The 781-nt window shown below is 35.7% G+C and overlaps 1 protein-coding gene across 1 annotated transcript in view; it reads left to right on the top strand.

The window, feature by feature from the left end:
* The window catches only part of LOC119586023 (putative 3-phosphoinositide-dependent protein kinase 2), a gene marked incomplete at its 5' end in the record, with an annotated part of 38,876 nt that overhangs the window by 6,620 nt on the left and 31,475 nt on the right, over nucleotides 1-781 (top strand).

Genomic DNA, 781 nt, shown 5'->3' with positions numbered 1-781 from the left:
AGAATATATATCCGTCCATATATTTTATGTTATGCCATTTATGAGTTATACAGCTATGTGAATGTTGTGGTTAATAGGCCTACTTTATCAAACTAATTCATGCTGGGGCATAGACACAAGGGAATATAGAATACAAAATTGTCTTAGGCTGTTGTCTGGGAATTTGTTAGGGTGTTGTCTGGGAATTAGACAGGGTCATGGGTTTTAGTTTAGAAAACAATGGCTTTAATGAAAATGCTGTATTGAAAATTATGAAAAGTGATTTTCATTGGTTATGAAATATTTGCAGCATGATTCAGCTATTTTTATATTTTTTTTTATTGAAAATGAAAATGAATGAAATAATTTGACATTTTTTAATTCATGCTATATACCCAATCCCAGCTCCCTCCAAAATTGTGTAGATTGCATGATTAACATAGTAAAAGAGAAAGAATACTTCTATGTAGCACTTCAGAGAAGTGTTTGGAAGCCTTTCGCAGCAGCAAGGGGCATTCTCAAATTGTTTTGCTGTAAAGTTGGGATGAGTTTCTGCTTCTCAAGTGTGGGAGTGTGGGAGTTATTCCCAACTTAAGGCGAGAGAGTGCTTCCCTCCTCTTGATGTCTTTGAACTCCTGCTGCAAGATTAATATATGCTTTTCATGCAGTCCCTAGTTTGATGTCCTAAGTAGAGTCATTCTCTTACTCTTGCTATGTTATCAGATGTACGACGAGGTTTAGCTACCATTAAAGTGTTGAGAGAGCAACTCACAAAACAAACTTGAAAGACTCCAGGACCAAA

The sequence above is a fragment of the Penaeus monodon genome, chromosome 20 (genome assembly GCF_015228065.2).
Source record: "Penaeus monodon isolate SGIC_2016 chromosome 20, NSTDA_Pmon_1, whole genome shotgun sequence".
NCBI lineage: Eukaryota > Metazoa > Arthropoda > Malacostraca > Decapoda > Penaeidae > Penaeus > Penaeus monodon.
This window is presented reverse-complemented; position numbering and strand designations above follow the sequence as displayed.